This window comes from Mobula birostris, chromosome X, assembly GCF_030028105.1.
Source record: "Mobula birostris isolate sMobBir1 chromosome X, sMobBir1.hap1, whole genome shotgun sequence".
Lineage (NCBI taxonomy): Eukaryota > Metazoa > Chordata > Chondrichthyes > Myliobatiformes > Myliobatidae > Mobula > Mobula birostris.
In genome coordinates, this window is record NC_092402.1 from 65,575,779 (window position 1) to 65,602,638 (window position 26,860).

At 42.3% G+C, this 26,860-nt stretch overlaps 1 long non-coding RNA gene across 1 annotated transcript in view; it reads left to right on the forward strand.

The window, feature by feature from the left end:
* LOC140191741 (uncharacterized) overlaps positions 1-25,076 on the forward strand; it is a 52,422-nt gene extending 27,346 nt beyond the window's left edge. The window contains exons 7-10 of the long non-coding RNA XR_011883902.1: positions 3,508-5,369; positions 10,548-10,712; positions 16,089-17,281; positions 19,410-25,076. This is a non-coding gene — a long non-coding RNA (uncharacterized lncRNA). The remainder of the gene's footprint in view (positions 1-3,507; positions 5,370-10,547; positions 10,713-16,088; positions 17,282-19,409) is intronic.
* The last annotated feature ends 1,784 nt before the right edge of the window (positions 25,077-26,860 follow it).

The window sequence follows — 26,860 nt, forward strand, 5'->3', positions numbered from 1 at the left end:
ACATTCCCTGAAAGAAGCTGGAGGGAGACAGAGGGTGTGTGAGTGAGAGAGAGAGAGAGAGAGAGGGAGAATTTCACATATTCCTAGGTAGAGAGAGACAGATAGAGAGAATGAGGCACTACCTCACATTCTCCTAGAGAGACAGAGGCAGGCAGGGAAAAGCACAATTTCACATAATCCTGGGGGGAGGGGTACAGAGAGAGAGAGAGAGATTATTACTATAGTCCTGGAAAGAGAGAAAAATCAAGCATTTTATCATGCTTCACGAGAGAGAGAGACAGATAGATAGACAGAGGGAGTTGGAGGAAGCAGTGTGACCATTTCCATATACTCCTGCAGAGAGAGAGAGAGAGAGAGAGATTATTACTATAGTCCTGGAATGAGAGAAAAATCAAGCATTTTATCATGTTTCACGAGAGAGAGAGAGACAGATAGATAGATAGAAGAGTTGTAGGAAGCAGTGTGACCATTTCCACATACTCCTGCAGAAAGAAAAAGGGAGAGAGAGAGAGAGAGCCACCATTTTGTGAACTTGTGGAGAGAAAGAAAGACAAAGTAAACATTTTGACACATTCCCTGAAAGAAGCTGGAGGGAGACAGAGTGTGTGTGTGAGAGAGAGAGAGAGAGAGAGAGAGAGAGAGAGAGAGATTATTACTATAGTCCTGGAAAGAGAGAAAAATCAAGCATTTTATCATGTTTCCCAAGATGGAGAGAGAGAGACAGATAGACAGAGGGAGTTGGAGGAAGCAGTGTGACCATTTCCACATACTCCTGCAGAGCGAGAGAGAGAGCGAGCCACCATTTTGTGAACTTGTGCAGAGAAGGAAAGAGAAAGCAAACATTTTGACATGTTCCCTGAAAGAAGCTGGAGGGAGACAGTGGGTGTGTGTGTGAGAGAGTGAGAATTTCACATATTCCTAGGTAGAGAGAGACAGATAGAGAGAATGAGGCACTACCTCACATTCTCCTAGAGAGACAGAGACAGGGAAAAGCACAATTTCACATAATCCTAGCCGGGGTGGGGGGGTACAGAGAGAGAGAGAGAGAGAGAGAGAGAGAGAGAGAGATTATTACTATAGTCCTGGAAAGAGAGAACAATCAAGCATTTTATCATGTTTCCCGAGAGAGAGAGAGACACAGATAGATAGACAGAGGGAGTTGGAGGAAGCAGTGTGACCATTTCCATATACTCCTGCAGAGAGAGAGAGAGTGAGAGCGAGCCACCATTTTGTGAACTTGTGGAGAGAAGGAAAGAGAAAGCAAACATTTAGACATGTTCCGTGAAAGAAGCTGGAGGGAGACAGAGGTTGAGAGAGGGTGAAAAAGAGAGAGAGAACTTCAAATATTCCTAGGTAGAGAGAGACAGATAGAGAGAACGAGGCACTACCTCACATTCTCCTAGAGAGACAGAGACAGGGAAAGGCACAATTTCACATAATCCTGTGGGGGGGGGGGTACTGAGAGAGAGAGAGATTATTACTATAGTCTTGGAAGGAGAGGAAAATCAAGCATTTTATCATGTTTTCCGAGAGAGAGAGAGAGAGAGAGAGACAGATAGATAGACAGAGGGAGTTGGAGGAAGCAGTGTGACCATTTCCACATACTCCTGCAGAGAGAGTGAGACAGAGAGAGAGAGAGAGAGATCATTACTATAGTCCTGGAAAGAGAGAAAAATCAAGCATTTTATCATGTTTCCCGAGAGAGAGAGAGAGAGAGAGAGAGAGAGAGAGACGGATAGATAGAGGGAATTGGGGTATGCAGTGTGACCATTTCCACATACTCCTGCAGAGAGAGTGAGACAGCGTCACCATTTTGTGAACTTGTGGAGAGAAGGAAAGAGAAAAGAAACATTTTGATATGTTCTCTGAGAGAGGTTGGAAGGAGACAGAGACAGAGATACAGAGACAGGGAGACAGAGATAGCGAGAGAGACAAAGAGGGGAACCATAGAGAGACCATCATACATCCCAGTGAGATACTTTGACAAGTGGTTGATTATTTTGTAATTCCTGGAGTGAGGTGGCAGAGAGAGATACAGATAAATGGAGAAAACAACCATTTCTACATGCTCATATTTCCTAGAGAGAGTGACACCATTTTCACAGATTTCCAGTTATTCCCATAGAGAGAGAGAGAGAGATAAGGTGACCAATAATTTTCACTATTTTCCAGAGAAAAGGTGAAAGTGAACAAAATATCTACAAATTACATGAGAAAGGAAGTCAGAGAGAACAGATGGAGAGGAAAATGTAAGGGGGAACAAGTCTTTCCCATATTCCTGTGAATTTCCCATTTCATCCACTAAAAGAAAGAGTGAGTGGGAGAATGGTAGCCTTTTATCAGAGGGGAGAAAAAGAAAAACCTCCGCCTCTCCCAGAGAGACAGAGAAAAGTAGTAAATTCTATTTATTCCCAGAGGAAACAATCAAAACTTTTAACAGAAAGTGAGAGACAAAGTTAAGGAAAACAAGAGAGAGTGACACCTTTTCCACTATTCACAGAGAGGGAGACCATTCTGCTATATTCCTAAATAGAGAGAAGGCAGCTATTCTGACATGTTCCCAAAGAGAAAGAGAGGGGTAATGAGTGACATTCAGTTGTTAAACAAAGAGAGGTGAGGGTGTGGCGTGGTGTGTGAGCAATGCAGATATACAAAGATGTAGCAAAAGAAAGCAACCATTTTGTTATGCTCCCCGAGGGAAGTGGGGAGGGGGTAATGAAAGATGCAAATACAGAGAAAGAGAGATTGAAAGGGAGAGAAAAAGCAGACGAGGAGGAGAGAGAGAGAAAGAAAGAGAGACCGATCATTTCAACAAAGCTCTGGAAGGAGATTGAGATGAGAGAGTGAGAGAGAAAACACAATTCCACAAGATAGAAAGCAAAAGATAGGGAGAGCCATTACACATTCTCCTTGGGAGGGGTTTTGAAAATAACTCCCGATTTACTCAGAAAGACTACAGTACATTAGTTATTTGCCAAAAGCAGAGGAAAATTCTTTTCCATTCACTCTCAGGACAGAAATCACTTCAGAGATAGTACAGTGTTGCAGCTAGTAGAGCCGCTGCCTCACAGCTCCAGCGATCCAGATTCAATCCTGACCTTCAATGCTGTCTATGTGGAGTTTGCATGTTCTCCTTCTGAGTTTCCTCTGGGTGTTTCTGTTTGCTCCCACATCCCAAAGCGGGCAGGTTGGTTGGTAATTGCCTGCTGTAAGCTGCCTCTAGTGTGTAGGTGATTGGTGGAAACTGGGGGGAATTGATGGGGATATGGTATTAGTGTAGCATTGGTGTAAATGGGTGGTCGATGGTCAGCATAAATTTGGTGGGCCAAAGGCCCTGTAATGTAATGTACAACTATGACTTCTCAATACTCCCTGATGTACTGAATTGTATTGGAACATGGTTAAATATCTGTTTGCAAAAGCATGCTTTAAGCTAGTCTTTAACTGTAATTTTGGAAGAAACAAAGCTATATCTCAGGGAAGTTAATGCTTACTCCTGCTCTTCAGGGAACTCATCGCAATTATCAACTTCAAGTGGCACCATCGAATTGAGACAAGACAGGTACCTTTTCTTCAACTGGTGGGTGAGAAAACACTGATTTATTTTTACCTTGCAACTTCTGTTAGAATCTCCATTCCCCGCTCTATTTCCTGCCATTAAAGAGAATTACCTGCCTCAAATGTAAAAGTTTTGTACTGATTGCCTTTCACAGCTGTTCATTGTGTTAAGGAACAGAATTCTAATCTGCACAAGTCCCATTTGTCTTGCAGGATTCTGAATGTGGAGAATGACCAGACATGGAGTGCTGGAGAGAGAGGAGTACACAAGACCTGAGCTGAGTGACTTCTCAGCAATGTTTCTTTTTATTTTCATTTCTTTTCCTTTTTTTATTATTTGATAATTCTATATACAACATGATTTTAAGCCATCAAAACAAGTCTAGAATCTATACAGACTAGAATTATCTAGTCGACATTTCAGTCAAAATTTTCAAGTAGCTTACACATTTCATTTTTGCATGTCTCAAGTTTTCAAACCTTCATTCCAAATCCCTTGCCATCTCTAGCTCTGTCTTCACTATGATGTAACATCTGTGTCTTCCAGCCTCAACAAATGCTTCTCCTGCTTCAGGTAATCTCAGATCAGTTCCTGCTTGGAGTTGTTCTGCAAGCTTTTTGCTTGTATTTATTTTTGGTGGACGAGACCTCTGAAGGAATATTCTGCCATCCCTTCCCCATTTTTGCCTCTGACCTAATCCTTCCTGTCCAATTCTTCCTCTAAATAGTTTTGACCAACTTTCTGGTTCATATGAACCCCACATCATTCTCCACAACTTTCCCCATCTTTCCCTCTCCCCCCACCCTACTCTCCACTTTCTGCACAATATCCATGACTCCTTTGTCCATTCGTCCCTCCCTACTGATCTCCCTCCTGGCACTTACCCCTGCAAGCAGGACAAGTGCTACACCTGCACCTTCACTTCCTCCCTCCACCTTCTCCCTCACCACCATTCAGGACTCAAACAGTCTTTCCAGGTGAGGCAACACTCAACTTGCAAGTCTATTGGGATCATCTACTGTATCCAGTGCACCTGCTGCAGCCTCCTCTACATTGGTGAGACCCATTGTAAATTGGGGAACTGCTTTGTTGAGTACCTTCGCTCTATCCATAACAGGTGGCATTTTCTTGTAGTCACCCATCTTAATTCTACATCTCATTCCCATTCTGACATGTCAGTCCATGGCCTCCTCTGCATCGTGATGTGGCCACTCTCAGGTTGGAGGAACAATACCTCATATTCCATTTGGGTAGCCTCCAACCTGATGGGATGAAAATTAATTTATCCTACTAATGGTAGTTTTTCCCCCACCCCCTTTCTCTTTATCCATTCCCCATTCTGGCTCCCCTCTTACCCCTTCTCTTTTCATCTGCCTCTGATGACTGTCCTTCTTCCTTTTCTCCCGGAGCCCATGCCCTTCTCCTATCGGATTCCTTATTCTTCAGTCCTTTACCTTCTCCATCTAGCACCTCCTAGCTTCTCACTTCATCCCCACCCCCCCAACTGACTTCACCTATCATCTGCCAGCTTGTACTCATTCTCCTCCCCCTCCTTATTCTGGATTTTTCCCCTTCCTTTCTAGTCCTGATGAAGTGTCTCAGTCCAAAACATTGCCTGTTTTTTCCTCTCCATGGATACTACCTGACCTGCTGAGTTCCACTCGTGTTTTGTATTTGTTACTCTGTATTTCAGCATCTGCAGAATCTCTTGTGTTTATTATCTAGATCAGGCCTCAAACAGATATTGTGTCGGGTTCTGGTGAACCACTTTGCGACCCCATTGACCAGAGCTGGGCCTGATTGGTTTAAGGTAAGCTAACAGAGGTGGGGTGAAACTGTAAATAATGTAGGAAAAATTAATTCCATTCAACTGAGAACATAAAGCAAGCTAGTTCATACTCTTAGAGTCACAGAGTCATAGAACACTACAGCACAAAAACAGGTGCTTTGGTCCATCTAGACTGTGCTGAACTATTAATCTTCCTACTCCCATTGAACTGCAGTCCTCTATACCTCCCCCCCACCCCCGCATCCACATACCTATCCAAACTTCTCTTAAGTGTTGAAATGGAACCTCACCACTTTCACTGGCAGCTCGTTCCACACTCTCACCGCCCTCTGAGTGAAGTTCCTTCTCATGTTCCCTTAAACATTTCACCTTTTGCCCTTAACCCATGACCTTTTTTCTACTCTCATACAATCTTAGTGGAAAAATTTGCCTGCTTGCACTTACCCTATCTATACCCCTCATAAATTTCTATACCTCTATCAAATCTCCCCTCATTCTCCTACACTCCAGGGAATCAAGTCCTAACCTGTTCAATCTTCCCCTATAACTCAGGTCCTCGTCTGGACAACATCTGTGTAAATTCTCTCTGCATTCTTTCAACCTTCTTAATATCTTTCCAGTAAGAAGGTGACCTAAACTGCACACAATATTCCAAATTAGGCCCCCCAAGTGGCGTTATTCGCAGATGATGTTTTGGTCTATCTGAGTGAACCAGAAAAATCATTTATAGGATTGTTTACACTGTTGGATGACTTTGGGAAAATATCAGGTTATAAAATAAATGTAAAGAAAACGCAGGTTATGTCCCTAAATTATACACCATCCAAAAAAATTGCAGGATACATATGATCTTAAGTGGGAAGCTAAATCATTAAAATGTTTAGGAATAACCCTGCCGAAGGATCTTTCAACACTGTCACAGGTAAATTATGGGCCATTAATCTCAGAGATAAAAGCACATATGCATAGATGGAATCTTATCCCCTTTTTAAGTTTAAATTCAAGGATAAATACTATAAAAATGAATATTCTTCCTCGGTTATTGTACCTTTTCCGTACTTTACCGGTGGAGGTGGATGATAATCAATTCAGGGAATGGGACAAATGGATTTCCCGCTTCATTTGGCAAGGAAAGAAACCTAGAATTCGATATAACACCTTACAGTTAGGGAAGGAAGGAGGAGGTATGGTTCTTCCTTGCCTGAGAAATTATTTTTATGCCTCACAGATAACCCCTCTGTTATATTGGTGTAATAGGGAATATAAGGCTAGATGGAAGGAAATAGAATTTGGATTAGTTGACAGTTTTCCTCTTCAGGCCTCAATAGCTGACAAAGGATTGATGGCCCAGTTGGAAAAATTTAAAAACGCTTGGATAAATCTTACATTAAAAGTATGGCAGAAGGTGGTTAATTCATGTGGAATTAATAACATGTTAAAACTCTTTAGATGGTGTGCATATGATACCGAATTCCTTCCCAACAGAGGAAATAAAAGATTTGAGCTATGGATAAAGAAAGGTCTTACAACCTACCTCTCATTTATACATAAAAGAGTATTACAAAGTTTCCAAATCCTGCAGGACAAACATGGCCTAGAACACAATGACTTTTTTAGGTACCTTCAAGTATGAAATTATGTTAACCAGAGCTGTAGATATACAGACCTATCAACAGTAGAATTAGAATTTTTCAAGATTCTGAATTCGGCTTGCAGTTCAATACCTAGTAAATCAGTTTCTCAATTATATAATGCACTCTCCCATGCTAAAAATGTAAATACACTGTATATTAAAGAGAAGTGGGAGAAAGAAGTGGGGTTGGTACTTTCAGAGGAGGCTTGGGAGAAAATCTGCAGCTTTCAATGGTCCTCGACTAATTCTTTGACTTGGAGAGAACATTGTTGGAAAAACATTATAAGATACTTCAAGACCCCATATCAGGAAAAATATAAAGATACAAATGTGATGTGTTGGAGAAGGTGCGGCTCCAAGGAGGCAAATCATTTTCATATTTTTTGGGATTGCCCTAAATTAAGTCTATTTTGGGAACATTAGTTAAGGTACTTAGGTCCCAGATACCTCTGAACTTTGAGACGCTCTATTTGGGGCATGTATTGTTTCTTGAACAGAAGGAAGATATAAAGTTGCTGCAGGTCCTCTTAGCGGCAAGTAAGAAATCAATCACTAGAAAATGGCTAAATCCAATACCACCTACGTTAGAAGATTGGTACGAAATTATCTTGGAAATATTTAAAATGGAAAAGTTGACTTACTCCCTGAGAACTCAAAAAGAAAAATTTTATCAAATCTGGAATAAATGGATTGAATATATAACCCCAATGCGAGCAGACTTTAGATGACTCTCCTAATGATTTATACTGCTCTTCTCATCAACACAGTAATATTGCTAACGTAAGCACCCCTAGTCTAAAGGTTTGTTTTTTTTGTTTTCTTTTGGAAAATAGAGAATTAACACAAGTAAAGGGAAAGATTTGGGAAAAGGATAAAAAAATGAAAAAATTAAGTAAATAAGTACATGGGGATTGGATAATTATGTCTGCGGGCAGGAGCAAGCATGAACAAATTAGGATATAAACACCTACAATGGTTGATACATAGGCTTATATACAACATTTTGGTCCAGTGGAAATGGTCCAGAAGGGTTATATGGAAACTATTATTCCCATTTTTCTTAACAACTAATTCCATTACTTAGCCTAATAGGTTAGATTTACCACAGTACATAATTATCTATTTAAATGTTTATTTTCCTTTTATATCATCTCAATGTGTACTTAAGAATGTATAAATAATTGTAGTTTTATACATATAAAAAAATGGAAAAGGTTATATGTGTGAAAAAAGTACATGATATTTGTGAATTCCTTATCCAAATAAAAATAAAATAAAAAAAAACAAATTAGGCCCCCCATCAAAGTCTTATACAACTCTTAAGCAGAAAAAAGAAACTTTGCGATTGATAGCATTTCTGTATACAGTGAGTAATCAACAATGGACACAAAATGCAAAATGGAGCAGTGGAAGTGAGAACCCAGGATGTACTTAGGAAATAATTAGCTTGTGTAACAAAGGGATGTGACATTTTTTTAGATGGATGGACTAGTATGGAGGAACTAGCTTTCCTAATCTGTAAATTCCTCGGCAAATTTAGATTGTTTCTTTTCAGTACATGACAATGCTCTGAATGAATGGGTTGTGAGGTTAATGGGTCACCTTTAACCAGGAATTTAACTAAATTAGCCTGTAAATACTGCGACTAGGCGTTGGGTATACAACACCTCCTGACACCACGAAGCCATTCCACAATTACAAAAACATGTCAGGAGTGTAATGGGACAATCTCCATTTGCCTGAATGAGTGCAGCTCCAACAACTCTCAAGAAGCTTTACACCATCCACTTTCATTGCAGCCTTCTTGATCCATCCACCACTCCAAACATTTACTCACTCTACCACTGGCTGTACTGAGGCTGTATTATGTACCATCTACAAAGCATACAGCAATAACTCACAAAGGCTTTTCCAGCAAGTAGGAACAGCAGCAGTCCCTTCAAGTCTGCCCTGCTTGGAAAATCATAGCTGATCCTACTTTCCCGCCCTTTCCCCATTACTCTTGATTTTTTTTTACTAAAAATCTATCTCAGTTTTCAACATATTGAAGGGTTCTGGGCAAGGTTATGGGCAAATCTTAAATGGACACCCCCTTATTTGGAGACCATGACCTCTCTGATGAAAAGAAACATTCTCTCAACATTTACCCTGTCAAGCATCCTAAGTATAATATGCCTCAATCAGATAACCTTTTATTCTTTTAAACCCCATTGAGTAGAGTACCAACTTGTTTAACCTTCCAACACACACAAAATGCTGGAGGAACTCAGCAGGCCAGGCAGCATCTATGGAAAAAAGTACAGTCGATGTTTCGACCCGAAGCATCAGCTGTACTACTTTCCATAGATGCTGCCTGGCCTGCTGAGTTCCTCCAGCATTTTGTGTGTGTGGCTCAGATTTCCAGTATCTGCAGATTTTCTCTTGTTTGTGATGTTTAACCTTCCCTCTTTTTGTATGTGGGACCATCCTAGTGAACCTCTAACTGCTCCCAATAATAATATACCTATATGTCTCTTTAAGTAAGGCAACCAATACTGTACACAGGACTCTAAACGCCCAATTCTCTTGTAGTAAGACTTCCCTCCTTTTATACTCCAAACCCCTCTATCCACTTTGCCTGCTATGTTCTTGAAGAGCTGTAATAAAAATTTCAGACTTGATTTCCCCTTTAGCCATGCTAACTCTGCTGGTTCAGATTATGACTTTCCAAATGTTCTGCAAATACCTCAATAATTGATTCTAATATCTTTTTTTTTCAAAAGGATATGTTAGACCAACCAATCTACATTTACCTGCTTTTTGCCTCCCACTCCTTTTGAATAATGGTATCACATTGGCAGTTTTCCATTCCTTCAGTACTTCTCCAAAATCTAAGGAGTTTTGCAACATTACAACCAGTGCAACCACTAACTTTGTGGCCATTTCTTTAGGATCCTAGGATGCAAACTATCAGCTCAAGTGACTTGTCAGTCTTTAGCTTAATACCAGTTCTCTAATGATGGTATTTAATTCCTTCTCTGTATGTTTAGTATTCTTCTTGGACAGTTCCTTGAATTAATAGAATGTTTGTAGATTTACTGCATAAAGATTGGTGCAAATATGTTGAACTTTTCTGAAATTTCCTTGGTTACCTGAAACTAATTCCCCTATCTCTTTCTCTAAGTGACCTCTCTATTCCCTTTTATATGTTTCAAGAAACTCATTGTCAGTTTTCATATTTCTCGCTAGTTTGTTCTCATAATTTATTTTATCCTTCTTGGTTAATTTTGAAATCCTCCTTTCCAGGATTCTGAATTTATCACAATCTTCAGTCCTACGACTAACTTTTATTACCTTATCTGGCTTATCCTACAATTTAACACCCTCATTAACATCCTTGGTGATTTAATCTCTCTGCCTCTACTTTTAAAATCTGTCCTTTTTTTGGGTTATATGAATCGCTGGGTGTCAGGAATTATTTCCTTAAATGTTTGGCATAGTTTCTTTGTTGTCATACTTGATAGTGCTTGTCCAATCTACATTAGCCAAATCTATTTTTGTAATTCCCCTTATCCTTTTAATTGTAGTTCTCTCAAATGTGACCTCCAGACATATGGAAACAGCACCACCTGCAGGTTACTCTGCAAACCACACTCCATTCTTCATCATCGTTTTGTGGAGATACTGGAACAGTCTGTTAGAAGGAATTTTCTCAAGCTTAAGAATTTGGCAATAAGTTTGGTAGTTCTCTGGTAAGTTGTGGGTAAATAAATTTAAACTGGAACTTGGTTTAATATTTAATATTTAACCAAAAATTAAAACAGTTAAAAGAAGTGCAAGTTCATTAACGGTCAATAGAAACTTTCTGTCCATGGCAATCAGCAGTGATTCTCTAAACTGGGAGCAATTATAATGAGTAAAAAAATGAATAATCGCCTATATCTTGGGTATAGCTCAAAAGGATTTTTATACGAGTTTCTGTAGATACACAGTGTTTTTAAACACATTCACTCAGAAACTGTATTTAATTCTTTTTTGATAGGCAAACATTTTTTTGATAGAACCAAATCCCAATCAGATCCCCTACAAAAAAGACATGTCATTAACCAAAGATATATTTGAAGCCATGGTTCAATGGTTTATTATGCACTGAAAGAAAAGTAATGATTTTCCTACTTGCATTTCATTTTGTATTGCTTGACATGCTCTTGCTGCACACCTTCCTGAGAAAAACATCAGCCCTTCAAGACACACACCAGAGCAGCCAGACACCAGCAACTCACACTATAGCTGCTGGAGAGGAGGCAGAGGTTGCAGGGGAGAAGGAAAGAACCTCTAGTTTGAGTTGCAAGAGATCAGACATTTTCATTAGTGAGGAAAATACAATGATGAGGTCCTGTGTTCTGGGAGGAGGGACAGGACATCCCACAACCCCTCAGAGCCATCACTGGAAGAACTTGGCAGGAGGTTGCTCAGCTGTCTCCTGCAGCTGTGAGAATCCTTGCTCATTTCAGCAATGCAGAAATAATTTTCATGCCCTTACCATTGAAAACAGTTGCGGTGGACCATTTCTGGTAAATGGATCAGAGATTCATTATGATCAATGCAGGTGATCTTGCAAGGGATAATGTGAGGGATTATTATGTGTCATTGAGCTCTCTTGGCTAATTGCTGGTGTTATGAGGTGAGTGATTGTCACAACATTAGGTCAATGATTTGGCAGTCTCCTTATTGAAAAGCATCTCTCTGTCAGCGAACACGAGGAAATCTGCAGATGCTGGAAATTCAAGCAACGCATACAAAAAATGCTGGTGAACGCAGCAGACCAGGCAGCATCTATAGGAAGAGGTATAGTCGGCGTTTCAGGCCGAGACTCTTCATCAGGACTAACTGAGAGAAGAGATAGTAAGATCACCAGCATTTTTTGTGTGTGTCTCTGTCAGCGAGTTCCTCCTCTGCTCTGATGTGAGATGACGCTGGTGATGTTCTGCGAGCATTTCCCTCCTGCTCCTCTTGCACCTATTCTTCTTCAGTTTCCTCTCTGGTCTGTCAGGCTCTGCCCATCTGTAAACTGTTCTTAGACCATAAGATCATAAGACATAGGATCAGAATTAGGGCCTTTGTCCCATCAAGTCTACATCACTATTCATCATGGCTGATTTTTCCTCTCAACCCCATTTTTCTGCCTTCTCCCTTTATCTTTGACACTGTTACTAATTAAAAACTGATTGTCTCCACTTTAAATATACCCAATGACTTGGCCTCCACAGACATCTGTGGCAATGAATTCCACATAGTCAGCTTCCTCTGGCTAAAGTAATTCCTCCTCATCCCTCTTGTAAAGGTACACCCTTGTATTCTGAGACTGTGCCCTCTGATCATGGACTGCCCTACTATAGGAAACATCCTCTCTATGTCCACTCTATCTAGGCCTTTCAATGAGGTTTCAGTGAGATTCCCCCTCATTCTTCTAAACGGCAACAAGTATAGGCCCAGAGCCATCCTTTCTTAGATAAGGAGCCCAAAACAGCTTCCAATACTCCAAGTTTCTCTTTTTACAGAGCGGGAGATCACAGACAGAGCTGGAGACTGTTCTTTGTGGACTTTATGTGCCATTTTAAAAAAAGCAAGTGGGGCCTATTGGGACTTTCTGCAGAGCGGAAGATTTTGTGGGTTATTAGTAACTTAGGAAGGGCCAATAAAAAGAAGGTTTAAGCAGAATGGCCATTAGGAGACCAACCATTCTTGAAGTGGGCCAGGTTAGTGGGGAAAGCTTTGGTTCAAAAGGCATAGGCTAAGACTGCTGAGTCATTTGGAATCATTTATTGATTGTAGAACTTAGGCCTGAGAAGTTAGAGCCAAAGTAATATCAAGCTCGGCGAGAAGAGGTGGAGTGAGTGACCTAGGTGAGTGTGAAACTCAAAGATTTCAGAGAGAAGATACAAGTAGGAACAGACAAGCTATTTTTTTGTTGTCTGTAAATCCTTAGTCCTTAATTCAGTGTAAACAGGATAGTAGGTAAGGCAGTGGAATGCCCCTCCTGTAAGATATGGGATCTCAGGGTACTTAACAGTCTCCATGATGACTACATCTGCAGGAAGTACACTTAACTGACAAGGTTAAGGAACTGGAGCTGGAGCTGGATGTACTCAGGGCCATCTGGGAGGCTGAAAACCTCAGATGAAACTTCGACTGAGGTGGTCACACACAGAGTGCAGGCTTCAGGTAGTAGATGGGTGACCATCAGCAGAAGGAAGAGGAGTAAGCAATGAGTGCAAGGTTCCCCTGTGGCCATTCTCCTCAGCAACAAGTATACCCCTTTGGATACTGCAGGGAGGATGATCTATCAGGGCACAGCATCAGTAGCCAGGCCAGTGGCACTGTGGTCAGCTCAGGGGCTCAACAGGGCAGGGTAAAGTCAGGCAAAGCGATAGTGATAGGAGACTCGATAGCCTCCCAAGTGCTAGGGTCCAGCATGTCTCGTAGCAGCTGCAGAATATTCTCAAGAGGGAGGGTAAGCAGCCAGAGGTCGTGGTGCACATTGGCACTAATGACATAGTGAGAAAGGGGGAAGAGTGATTATGGGGAGTTAAGAAGGAGGCTGAAGAGCAGGACCTCTATATAGTAAATCTCTGGATTACTCTCAGTGCCATTCGCTAGTCAGGGCATGAATGGGATGATAGTAGTGATGAATGGGTGGCTGAGGAACTGGTGCAGGGTGCAGGGTTTCTTGGATAATTGGAACCTCTTCTGGGGCAGGGGTTACCTGTACAAGAGGGTGACTTGCACTTAAACTGGAGGGGAGCCAATACCCTGGCTGGGAGGTTTGCTAGTGTTACTTGGCAGGGGAATGGGAATCAGAGCACCAAGTCAGAAAGTTGAGGGATGGACAGGAAGTTATATGTCAGGACCAGTAAAACCTGGTCTGGCAGGATCAAAAGAATAGATAAAATGGGATGGATAGTTTGAATTATGTGTATTTTAATGCTAGGAGTATTATGGCTAAAGGTGATGAACTTAGAGCATCAGTACATGGAACTATGATGTTGTGGCTATAACAGAAATTTCATTGAGGGAGGGACAGGGAAGGGTGCTTGATGTCCCAGGGGTTCGATGTTTTAGAAAAGATAGAGTGGGAGGTAAAAAAGGGAGGGGTAAGAAAGGTTGCACTACTAATCAGGGACAATATCCCAGCTGCCTTTCAGAAAGGAAATAATGGAGTCCACTGAGTCTATATGAGTAGAACTCAAAAATAAGGAAGGTGCAATCACTCTGATGGGATTGCACTACAGACACCCCCCTCAATAGACACTGGGAAATTGAGGAACAGAAATGCAGGCGGATTATTGAAAAGTGTAAAAACAATAGAATTGTTGTCATGGGGGACTTCAACTTCCCTAATTTAAACTGGGACTTCCTTAGCGGAAGATGTTTAGATAGGATCAAATTTGTTAGGTGCATTCAGGAGGGTATTTTACATAAATATGTAAATAGTCCAACAAGAGGATAGGCTATCTCTGTGTTGAGTAAATAGCCTAGCCAGGTGACCGGTCGGAGCCTGATGGGATATACACCAGATTATTGAGAGAGGAAACAGATGAGATTACTGGGGCCTTGACCAATATTTTCATGTCTTCTCTAGCCACAGGAGGACTGGCATGTAGCTAAAATTGTTTCATCATTCAAGAAGGGAACCAGGGATAATCTTGGAAACTGAAGACCAGCACGTCCCACATCAGAGAGAGGGAAGTTACTGGAGGGAATCCATAGGGATAGTACTTATGCACATTTGGAAAACCATGGCCGAATTAGGGAGAGCCAGCATGTCCTTGTGTGGGGCAAGTTGTGTCTTATTGACTTGATTGAGGTTTTGTCAAAGTGATGAGGGTGATTGCTGAAGGTAGAGATGTGAATGTTGTCTACTTGGATTTTAATAAGGCGTTTGACAAGGTCCCTCATGGGAGGCTCACCCAGAAAATTAAAATGCATGGGATCCATGGTAAATTAGCTGTTTGAATTAAAAACTGGCTTGCCATAGAAAACAGTGGGTAGTGGTCGAAGAGACCTATTCTAGCTGGAGGTCTGTGATGAATGGTGTTTCACAGGGATCAGCACTGGGACCTCTGCTGTTTGTGATTTGTATGAATGTGCAGGAAGAAAATACAGAATAAATGGGGGGTTAGTAAGTTTGAAATGTCTAATACCGGAGGGCATACATTTAAGGTGGGCAGGGCATGGTTGAGTTCAAAGGAGATGTGAGGGGTAAGGTTTTTACACAGAGCGTGAAGTATGCCTGGGGTGGTGGTAGAAGCAGATACACTACGGACTTTTTAAGAGATATTTAGATAAGCAGATGAATGTGAGAGAAATGGAAGGATACGGGCATTGTGTAGGCAGAAGGGATTCGTTTAGTTTGCCGTTTGATTACTAATTTAATTGGTTTGGCACAATATTGTGGGCTGAAAGGTCTGTTGCTGTGCTGTCCTGTTCTATGATCTAAGTTCTATGTGTGTTCTGACCAATACCTAATAAAGCTTCAGCATACATACTTGATTTTATATACTAGTCCTCTCAATATGAATGCTAACATTGATTTGACTTCCTTACCACAAACTCAGTCTGCAAGTTAGCTTTAAGGAATCTTGCACAAGGATTCCCAAGTCCCTTTGCACCTCTGATTTCTGAATTTTCTCCCCATTTAGAAAATAGTCTACACCTTTACTCCTTCTACCAACGTGCATGACCCTAGACTTAAAAACACGATATTCAGTGTGCCACTCCTTTGCCCTTTCTCCTAATCTGTCTAAGCTCTTCTGTGGACTCCCTTGTTCCTGATGACTACCCATCCTTCCACCTAGCAAACTTGGCCACAAAGCCATCAATCCCTTCATCCAAATCACTGACATATAAGGTGAAAAGAAGCAGTCCTAATACTGACACTTACGGAAAACCACATGTCACTGGCAGCCAACCAGGAAAGTCCCCACTTCTTGTTCTGGCACTACATACAGTCTGTCATTGGCTCAGTTGGGCAGCAGACAGCAACCAATGAGGCAGCCCTCACACCTGCTGGATGTCTACTGTAGGATGCTACTGGACTGACACTGGCTCTGGAATCACTTTTGCAGAAAACACCTGGCATCTTCCCCCGTGATTCTGATGTTTGGATGCGCCTCATTGCAACGACGCTCAGCTGTAGTGACGAGTCTTCAGGAATGCAGAGAGTTATGTTTTCCTGTCAGAGTCCAGTCTTTTGGGTAATGTTTTCTTTGGAAAATTGTCTGGCAGTTGGATCTCCATGAGATGAAGTCATCATTCTTCCTAGAAATGTGTCATTGACCTTCAAGAAATTTTAATGGTGATGCACAGCCATCAGATCGTTCAGCAAGTGTAAACCTTTCCTGTTATTGAAAAGACCCAGGTAGTTAAAGAGAGCACCTGTTGGCCCATATATGCAGTTACTGCTGCTTTCACTTGTGGAAAAACCCATTGGCACCTGAAATGAAGATAGGTGACACTATCCATCCATATCTGCTGATGCCACTGGTGGAAACAAACTGGGTGACGTGGCAGAGATCAGATGCAGCCCTTTGGGAAGATCTGGTGGTGAGTAAGTTGATTGTCAATGCAACCTTGACCTTCATGGAGCAGCAAAGGCACGTGAGCATGGCAAGAGTTTTGCTGGTGATTCCACTGTGTTCAATTCCATATACAACTCTTCACAAATGAATGTATGCATGAGCTGATAAGCATGAGATTGCATGGAGCCATTGGAGAGTCAACTGTGGGAGTCAGCTGAGCCAGTTGTGACATACTGCATGCCTGAGATCACGAAGAGCTGGTGGTGAATCATTTCTGGGAGCAAGATTGGAAAACGATCGGGCCAGTCGGGACATTCTGCATGCTGGAGATTGCTCAGAGCCATTGGCAAGTCAATTGTGGGAGCAGGATTGGAAAAATGACCGGGGCCAGTCGGGACATTCTGCATGCCGGAGAATGTCCCGACTTTAGCAAGTCAATTGTGGGAGGAAGATTGGAAAATGCGAACGGGGCTAGTTGGAACATTCTGCATGCCGGAGATTGTTCAGAGCCATTGGCAAGTCAATTGTAGGAGGAAGATTGGAAAAAGTGAGTGGGGCCAGTCGGGACATTCTGCATGCCAGAGATCATGGAGTGATTATGCACTTGACAAGGCCCAATAAAAGGAAGTCAGGTGTAAGTGAAGAGGTTTTTGTGGGAGCGACCATTGTGTGAATTCGCCAGTGTAGAGTGGAAGATTTGAGGCTTAGCTCAAAGAGACGAAGGGTAGAGTAAGTTTCTGGTAAGTTTTTTTTCTTTCTTTGTTAATGCCCAGCTCGTGCAGTGAGAATGATGGGTCCAGGGTCAGCAATGGGTACTTCATGTTGGATGTGGGAATTCTGGGTGAGCTGCAGTCTCCCTGAAAAATACAATTAGGTGAAGTACATCCAGCTGCAGCTCCTTACAGACTGTGTTAGGGAAATATGGCTGCAGTTTGGTGACCTACAGCATCTGCAGATTTTCTCTTCTTTGAGATTTGACAGATGAATGCATGGCTGTAGAATTGGCATGGCGATCAGAGTTTCATATTTTTGGCTCATTTGTATCTCTTCTGGGGAGGATATGACCTATGAAAAAAGGACCAGTTACACCTGAACATGAGGGGCACAAAATATCCTTGCAGGCAGATTTGCTGGAGCTGTTGGTGAGGATTTAAACTACATTGATAGTGGACTGGGAACCAGAGTGATAGGCCAGAGGATGGGGCAGTTGGTGTGCAGATAGATGCAGCACGTAGAGAGACTGAGAAAGGACAGGCATTCTATAGGATAAAATTTCAATCAATGGGATTGGGTGAAGTGTGTCTATTTTAATGCTATCAGCAACAAGGGTAAAGAACTTAGAGCATGGATCAGTACATGGAACTATGATGTTTTGGCCATTACGGACATATGCCTGTCACAAGGGCAGGAGTGGCTGCTGAATGTTCCATCCCAATAGCAACAGAGACACTGAGGAACAGATCAGGAGCCAGGTTTAAGAAAGGTGCCAAAATTAACAGGGTTGTTGTCATGGAGGACTTCAACTTCCCTCATATTGATTGGAACCTCCTTATCGTAAAAGGTTAAGTGGGGTGAAATTTGTTAGGTGTGCCCAGGAAGCATTGGTGACAGGCTGAAGAGACGAGATGCCATACTATATCTGGTGCTAGGCAGAGTGTTGGATTTCTTGAAGAGTATTAAGGAGGTTAGTTTCCTGGGCTTGATGGTATATAGGCAGGTTATTGACGGAGGAAAGAAACGAGATGACTGGGGCTCTGACCAATATCTTCATGTCCTCTCTAGCTGCAGGCAAGGTCCTGGAGGACTGGCAAGTAGTTAATGTTGTTCCATTATTCAAGAAGAGAACAAGGGATAATCCTGGAAACTATAGACCAGTGAGTCTCATGTCAGTGGTAGGGAAGTTATAAGGGAGAATACATTGGGATAGGATTTACATGCATTTGGAAAACCCTGGCCCAATTAGGGAGAGCCAGCATGGCTCTGTGCAGGGCAAATTGTGCCTTACAAGCCTGATTGAGTTTTTTGATGAGGTGATAAGGGTGATTGATCAAGGTAGAGCTTTGGATGTTATATACACAGATTTTAGTAAAGTGTTTGACAAGGTCCCTCATGGGAGGCAGAAGCCTGATTGAGTTTTTTGATGAGGTGATAAGGGTGATTGATCAAGGTAGAGCTTTGGATGTTATATACACAGATTTTAGTAAAGTGTTTGACAAGGTCCCTCATGGGAGGCAGAAGATTAAGATGCATGGGATTGATAGTATACCAGTAGTTTGGATTCAGAACGGTCTTACCCATAGAAAACAGAGGGTAGTGGTTGAAAGGACTTATTTAGAGGTCTGTGATTAGTGGTCTTCTGCGGGGATCAGTACTGGGACCTCTGCTGTTTGTGATGTACTGTATAGAAATGACAAGAATGAAAATGTAGATGGGTGGGTTAGTAAGTTTGAAATGTTTGATACTGGAAGGCATGCATTTAAAGTGAGAGGAATTGACTTCAAAGGAGCTGCGAAGGGTAAGGATTTTACCTAGAGATGGGGTGTGCCTGGGGTGGTGTTAGAGGCAGATACATGACTGATTTTTAAGTGATGTTTAAATAAGCACATGAAAGTGAGGGAAATGGAAGGATTGTGTAGACAGAAGAGATTAGTTTAGTTGGTCATTTGATTACTAATTTAATTGGTTTGGCACAACATTGTGGGCTGAAAGGTCTGTTCCTCTGCTGTACCGTTCTATGATCTACGAACGTTCCATGTTCCAAGTGCAGTTTGACCAGTGCCTTTTAAAGCTTCAGCATTACCTCCTTGCTTTTATATTCCAGTCCTCTCAAAATGAATGCTAGCATTGAATTTGCCTTCCTTTCCACAGACTCAACATGCAAGTTCAACTTTTGGAATCCCAAGTCCCTTTTCACCTCTGATTTTTGAATTTGCTGCTGTTCAGAAAACTGTCTATGCCTTTACTCCTACCAGTGCATGACCCTATACTTCCGTACACTATATTCCATGTGCCACTTCTTTGTCTATTCTCCAAATTCTTCTGCAGACTCCCTTGTTCCTGAATGTTACTGGTCTTTCCACCTAGCTTTGTATTCCCTGCAAACTTGGCCACAAAGCCATTAATTCCTTCATCAAAACCATTGATATATAACGTGAAAAGAAGCAATTGGACTCTGACCCCTGCGGAACACCACATGTCGCTGGCAGCCAAACAGAAAAGGCCCCGCTACTTCTTGTTCTGGCGCTGGATACAGTCTGTCATTGGCTCAGTTGGGCAGCAGACGGCAACCAATGAGGCAGACCTCACACCTGCTGAACATCTACTGCAGGATGCTACTGGAATGATGTAGTTGGGAATCACTTTTGCAGGTTTCCACCCTGATTCGGATGTTCAGACTAATTGTAACGGTGTTTAGCTGTAGCAGTGAGGCATTCAGGAAAGCAGAGAGTGGTGTTTTCCTCTTAGAATCCAGTCCTTTGGGTAATGTTTTCTTTGGAAATTGTCTGGCAGTTTGATCTCCATGAGCTGAAGTCATCATTCTTCCTAGAAATGTGGCATTGACCATCAAGAAATTTTAATGGTGATGGACAGCCATCTGATCGTTCAGCAAGTGTAAACCTTTCCTGTTATTGAAAAGACCCAGGTAATTAAAGTAGGCACCTGTTGGCCCATATATGCAGTTACTGCTGTCTGCACTTGTGGAAAAACCCATTGGCACCTGAAATGAAGATAGGTGAAACCGTCCATCCATATCTGCTGATGCCTCTGGTGGAAACAAATTGGGTGATGTGGCAGAGATCAGATGCAGCCCTTTGGGAAGATCTGGTGGTGAGTAAGTTGATCGTCAATGCAACCTTGACCTTCATGGAGCAGCAAAGGCACGTAAGCATGGCAAGAGTTTTGCTGGTGATTGCAATGTGTTCAATTCCATATACAACTCTTCAGCAAATGTATGTATGCATGGCCTAATAAGCATGAGATCACAAGGAGCTGTTGACAAGTCAATTGTGAGAGCAAGATTGGAAAAACGATCGAGAACAAGTCAGGACATTCTGCATGCTGGGGATTGCTCAAAGCCATTGGCAAGTCGATTGTGGGAGCAGGATTGGAAAAATCATCGGGGCCAGTCGGGACATTCTGCATGCCGAAGATTGCTGGGAGTCATTAGCAAGTCAATTGTGGGAACAAGATTGGAAAAACAACTGGGGCCAGTTGGGAATTCCTGCATGCTAGAGATTGCTCAAAGCCATTGGCAAAAGTCAATTGTGGGAACAAGACTGGAAAATGATTGGGGCCAGTCGGGACATTCTGCATGCTGGAGATTGCCCAAAGCCATTGGCAAGTCGATTGTGGGAACAAGATTGGAAAAATGATCGGGGCCAGTGGGGACATTCTGCATGCTTGAGATTGCACAGAGCCATTGGCAAGTCAATTGTGGGAACAAGATTGGAAAAACGATCGGGGCCAGTCAGGACATTCTGCATGCTGGAGATTGCACAGAGCCATTGGCAAGTCGATTGTGGGAGCAGGATTGGAAAAACGATTGGGGCCAGTGGGGACATTCTGCATGCCTGAGATTGCACAGAGCCATTGGCAAGTCAATTGTGGGAACAAGATTGGAAAAACGATCGGGGCCAGTCAGGACATTCTGCATGCCGGAGATTGCTCAAAGCCATTAGCAAGTCAATTGTGGGAGCAGGATTGGAAAAACGATCGGGGCCGGTCGGGACATTCTGCATGCTGGAGATTGCTGGGAGACATTGGCAAGTCAATTGTGGGAGCAAGATTGGAAAAAGCGAGCGGGGCCAGTCGGGACATTCTGCATGCCGAAGATGCCTGAGATTGCTGGGAGTCATTAGCAAGTCAATTGTGGGAGCAAGATTGGAAAAACAACCGGGGCCAGTCAAGACATTCTGCATGCTAGAGATTGCTGGGAGTCATTAGCAAGTCAATTGTGGGAACAAGACGGGAAAAAGCAATCGGGGTCAGTTGGAACATTCTGCATACCGGAGATTGCTCAAAGCCATTGGCAAGTCAATTGTGGGAGCAGGATTGGAAAAAGCAAGCGGGGCCAGTTGGGACATTCTGCATGCTGGAGATTGCTGGGAGACATTGGCAAGTCAATTGTGGGAGCAAGATTGGAAAAAGCGAACGGGGCCAGTCGGGACATTCTGCATGCCGAAGATGCCTGAGATTGCTGGGAGTCATTAGCAAGTCAATTGTGGGAGCAAGATTGGAAAAACAACCGGGGCCAGTCAAGACATTCTGCATGCTGGAGATTGCTGGGAGTCATTAGCAAGTCAATTGTGGGAGCAGGATTGGAAAAATGATCAGGGCCAGTCAGGACATTCTGCATGCCGGAGATTGTTCAAATCCGTTGACAAGTCAATTGTGGGAGCAGGATTGGGAAAACGATCGGGGCCAGTCGGGACATTCTGCATGCCTGAGATTGCACAGAGCCATTGGCAAGTCAATTGTGGGAGCAGGATTGGAAAAATGATCGGGGCCAGTTGGGACACTCTGCATGCCGAAGATTGCTGGGAGTCATTAGCAAGTCAATTGTGGGAGCAGGATTGGAAAACAACCGGGGCCAGTCGAGACATTCTGCATGCCGGAGATTACTCAAAGCCATTTGCAAGTCAATTGTGGGAGCAGGATTGGAAAAACGATTGGGGCCAGTCGGGATATTGTGCATGCCTGAGATCGCTGGGAGACATTGGCAAGTCAATTGTGGGAGCAGGACTGGAAAAACGATCGGGGCCAATCGGGACATTCTGCATACCGGAGATTGCTCAAAGCCATTGGCAAGTCGATTGTGGGAGCAGGATTGGAAAAACGATCGGGGCCAGTGGAGACATTCTGCATGCCTGAGATTGCACAGAGCCATTGGTAAGTCAATTGTGGGAACAAGATTGGAAAAACGATCAGGGCCAGTCAGGACATTCTGCATGCCAGAGATTGCTGGGAGTCATTAGCAAGTCAATTGTGGGAGAAAGATTGGAAAATGATCGGGGCCAGTCGAGACATTCTGCATGCCGGAGATTGCTGGGAGTCATTAGCAAGTCAATTGTGGGAGCAAGATTGGAAAAACGATCGGGGCCAGTTGAGACATTCTGCATGCCGGAGATTGCTGGGAGTCATTAGCAAGTCAATTGTGGGAGCAAGATTGGAAAAACAATCGGGGCCAGTTGAGACATTCTGCATGCTGGAGATTGCTGGGAGTCATTAGCAAGTCAATTGTGGGAGCAAGATTGGAAAAACAATCGGGGCCAGTTGAGACATTCTGCATGCTGGAGATTGCTGGGAGTCATTAGCAAGTCAATTGTGGGAGCAAGATTGGAAAAAGTGAGTGGGGCCAGTCAGGACTTTCATTTTTAAATCTTTTTTTATTAATTATTATTGAAAATCAACAAAAATATACATTAAAGTAATCAAGTCAACATGTCAATATGTACAATAAAAATTAAATGATCAAATAACTGATTAACAAAGCTAAACAATATATCAATAATAATAAGAAAAAATAAAATGTTAAAAGTATTTTCTTTGGAAAAATGAAAGATGGACAAAAGAACCCTGCTAACTAAAACAAAAAAAACTCCTACTAACAGAAAAAAAAATGAAAACTAAAACCCCATTGGGAACACAGCCCCGGAGCTATACACCATACAAGCTTCTATAAAAGAAAAACATCAATCCGCCAACTCAAATCCATTTAAACAAGAATCGGAAGGGGACCACCTTAATTAACTCAAATCAAATGATAGTAGCGGGCAAAAGATCCCCACCTTTTCTCAAAGTCAAATCAAGGATCAAAAGTTCAACTTCTGATTTTCTCCAAACAAAGACACAACATCACCTGAGAGAGCCATTGTATCAAAAGTGGGACCAGAGGTACCTTTCCATTTCAATAAAATAGCCCTTCTGGTCAATAATGTGACAAATGCAATTACAAGTTGGTCTGATATAGAAATACCATGAATATATTGAGGAATTATACCAAACAAAACTGTCAATTTATTAGGTTGTAAATTAATTTTTAAAGCTTTAGAAATTGTAGAGAAAATGGATTTCCAAAACTGTTTCAGTACAGAACAGGACTAAAACATATGTGTCAATGTAGCTATCTCAGTTTTACATCTATCACACTGACTATCAACATGAGGAAATATTTTAGACAATCTCTCCTTTGTCAAATAGTAACAATGTGCAATTTTAAATTGAATTAGAGAGTGACTGGCACAAATCGAAGAAGAGTTAACCAACTTCAAAATTCGCAACCAATCCTCTGTTATCCAGGTCATGTTAAGCTCTCTTTCCCAATCTTGATTAATCTTAAGTAAAGGATAATTGTACTGTTGCAATAGTAAATTATAAATTTTCCCAATAAAACCTTTCACTAAAGGATACATTTTTAAAATTATGTCTAACAGGTTAGAATCTTGTATATATGGGAAATTACGTAAATATTCTTGTAAGAAATGTCTGACCTGAAGATATTGCAAGAAATGTGAGTACGAGAGAGAGTATTTAGTTACTAATTTCTCAAAAGACATCAATCGGCCTTCTTGTAACAGATCCATGAAGGAATAGACTCTTTTATTCCTCCAAAGAAAAAAGGTAGGATCACTAAGTGAAGATATAAATAAATAATTTCGATAAATTAAACTAAGAAGGTTAAATTTTTTTGAGATTAAAAAAATTATGAAACTGGTACCAAAATTGTAATGCTCAGAGCCATTGGCAAGTCAATTTTGGGAGCAAGATTGGAAAACGATCAGGGCCAGTCGGGACATTCTGCATGCTGGAGATTGCTCAGAGCCATTGGCAAGTCAATTGTGGGAGCAGGATTGGAAAAAGCAAGTGGGGCCATTCAGGACATTGTGTATGACTGAGATTGTTCGGAGCCTTCAGCAAGTCAACCGTGGGAGTAAGATTGGAAAAACGATCGGGGCCAGTCGGGACATTCTGCATGCCGGAGATTGCTGGGAGACATTGGCAAGTCAATTGTGGGAGCAAGATTGGAAAAAGCGAGCGGGGCCATTCCGGACATTCTGCATGACTGAGATCGCTGGGTGATTATTCACTTAACAACAGCCAGTACCAAGAAGTCAGATGGAAGCGAAGTGATCATTGTGGGAATGGCCATGTGTGAGTGGACCTGTGTAAGAGTGGTGGATTTGAGACTTCAGCGAGACGAGAAGAAGGGTAGGGTAAGTTTCTGGTAAGCTACTTTCTTTCTTCGTCCATTAGTGACTAGCTAGTGTAGTGAGAAAGTGCGCAATGCCAGTGATGGGTTCTTTATGTCAGATCTTTGAATTCTGGGTGAACTGCTGTCTCCCTGAGAACTACAATTGCATGTTGTACATCCAGCTGCAGCTCCTTACAAACCTTGTTAGGGAAATGGAACTGCAGTTGGATGAGCTGCAGATCATATGGGAGAATGAGGAGGGGGTAGTTAAGATAAGCAGAGAGGTAGTTACTCCTTGTTGCAGGAGGCAGTTTGCTGGGTAACTGTCAGGAGAGGAAAAGGCAGTAGGCAGACAGTGCAGAGTAACCCTGTGCTGTTCCCCTCAATAACAAGTATAGCACTTTGCATACTGTTGGGGGGGGGGGGGGGGAAGGCAGATTGACCAAATGGGGGAAAACTGCACCGTCCAGGTCTCTGGAACTGAGTCTAGCTCTGTGGCTCTGAAGGGAAGTGGGTGAAGATAAATACGGTGTTCAGAGGGCATTCTTACAAGATTTATTGAGTTTTTTGATGAGGTGACGAGGGTAATTGATGAAACTAGAGCTGTGAATGTTATCTACATAGATTTTGGTGAAGTGTTTGATAATGTCCCTCATGGGAGGCTTATGCAGAAGTTTAAGGTGTATGGGATTGATGGTGAAATGGCTGTTCGGATTCAGAACTGTCTTGCCTATTGAAAACAGAGGGTAGTGGTTAAATGGACCAATTCTAGCTGGAGGCCTGTGATTAGTGGTGTTCTGTGGGGATCAGTACTAGGACCTCTGCTGTTTGTGATGTACTGTATATAAATGACAAGAATGAAAATGTAGATGGGTGGGTTATTAAGTTTAAAATGCCTTATACCGGACGGCATGCTCTTAAGTAGAGAGGGGGTGAGTTCAAAGGAGATGTGAGGGGTAAGGTTTTTACACAGAGTGCGAGGTGTGCCTGGGGTGGTGGTAAAGGCAGATACACTACGTACTTTTTAAGAGATATTTAGATAAGCAGATAAATGTGGGAGACATGGAAGGATATGGACGTTGTGTTGGCAGAAGGGATTAGTGTAGTTGGATACTTGATTACTAATTTAATTGGTCTGGTACAACATTTTGGGCCGAAAGGTCTGTTCCTGTGCTGTACCATTCTTCGTTTTACCTTCCATGTTCCATGTTCCAAGTGCCATGCGACTAATGCCTTATAAAGCTTCAACATTACATCCTTCTTTTTATATTCTAGTCCTCTTGAAATTAATGCTATCATTGCATTTGCCTTCCTCACCACTAACTCAACCTGCAAGTTAACCTTCAGGAATCCTGCTTCAGGAACCCTGCACGAGGACTCCTAAGTCCTTTTGCACTTCTGATTTCTGAATTTTCTCCCTGTTCAGAAAATAGTCTGCACCTTTACTCCTTCTACCAGAGTGCATGACCCTATACTTCCCTACATTTAGTGCATGTGCCACTTCCTTGCCCATTCTCCTAATCCGTCTAAGTTCTTCTGCAGACTTCCTTGTTCCTGAACACTATCATATTCCTTCACTTAGCTTTGTATTGCCTGCAAATTTGGCCACAGAGCCATCAATTTCTTCATCCAAATCTTTGACATATGATGTGAAAAGAAGCAATCGAACTCCGACCCCTGCGGAACTCCACGTGTCACCAGCACTGGATACAGTCTGTCGCTGGCGCAGTTAGGCAGCAGACAGCAATCAATGAGGCAGCCCTCACACCTGCTGGATGTCTACTGTAGGATGCTACTGGACTGACACTGGCTCTGGAATCTCTTTCGTAGAAAACATTTGGCGGCTTCCGCCCTGATTCTGATGTTCGGATGTGCCTCATTGCAACAGTGCTCAGCTGTAGCGGTGAGGGTTTCAGGAGAGCAAAAAGTAGTAGTTTCTTCTCCGAATCCACTCCTTTGAGTAACATTTGCTTTGATAATTGTCCTGCAGTTGGATCTCCATGATGTGGCATTGACCATCAAGAAATTTTAATGGTGATGGACAGCCATCTGATCGTTCAGCAAGTGTAAACCTTTCCTGTTATTGAAAAGACCCAGGTAGTTAAAGAGAGCACCTGTTGGCCCATAT